Source organism: Pyxicephalus adspersus, chromosome 3 (assembly GCF_032062135.1).
Source record: "Pyxicephalus adspersus chromosome 3, UCB_Pads_2.0, whole genome shotgun sequence".
Classification (NCBI taxonomy): Eukaryota; Metazoa; Chordata; class Amphibia; order Anura; family Pyxicephalidae; genus Pyxicephalus; species Pyxicephalus adspersus.
In genome coordinates this window covers 107,284,050-107,284,977 of record NC_092860.1, presented here as the reverse complement: position 1 = coordinate 107,284,977, position 928 = coordinate 107,284,050, and the positions used below count along the sequence as shown (strand labels likewise).

Genomic DNA, 928 nt, shown 5'->3' with positions numbered 1-928 from the left:
GCCCTCTCTCAACTGAAACCGAGCCACTAAAAGAATAAATCCAACTAGTTGAAATGAGGAACTGCACTTATTTTCTTTACTTTAGCAATTACCACAACATTATTATTCTGACAAGGACATGGTTTTTAATTCAGCAAATGTAAACCTATCCCCCTCAAAACCCCTAAAATATAGTATAAATGTATACTAACATTTAAAATGTGTAGTGCACCACCACAGAGAGCATGTGAGAGTTTTTTTTTTTTTTTAAACACAAGAATTAAGTTGCCAACTTGGGTGGATTCAGCATACATTAACATTGTTAGCAGCATTTGCTAGGGAATGGAGTCAGAGGTCTGTGTTATGTAACAAGGAACTGGCTACCAATTCCTAAATTCCAGTACTCTGTGTTCCAGAACTTTCTTAAATTACCATGTTACAGATCTATTCACCACAGAATAGAGAAATGATACAGAAGCAAAGCAACCGTACCCAGTCATGCAAAAAGAGGGTTTTGAATAAAAAGCAAAACATTTTTATTTTTAAATGCATTTGCTAGAACAAAAAAGCAAAAAGAATGCAGACAAAAATAAAGACTTTGTAAATGATGTTGACATGTTCCACAGCATTGAAGGAAGGCTGGTCAGCTTGGCAAGCAATATTTCCATCATCAGCACTTTTCTACACAGGGACTTCTGTTTTAGTACTTAATGTCATATTACAATTTGCTATTTTAAAACTATTTAAAAATTCCAAAATGTTTTGCAATAGGTTTAAAAAAAACAATCCAGTTCTCACATGTGCTAGGCTATATATTTTGACAGTTATGCAGTGACTTACGTTACAGGAATGTATAGGTCTTGTTTTTCATTTTCAGCCTCCAAATCACTGTATCCCTAGAAGCACATCTGCAGTGCATTAGAGGCTACAAAACAAGGAAAGTAATGTT

General features: G+C 34.5%; 1 protein-coding gene across 1 annotated transcript in view; it reads right to left on the bottom strand.

Annotated features, from left to right (window-relative positions):
• Positions 1–928, bottom strand: part of TMEM131L (transmembrane 131 like) — a gene marked incomplete in the record, with an annotated part of 40,233 nt that overhangs the window by 18,280 nt on the left and 21,025 nt on the right.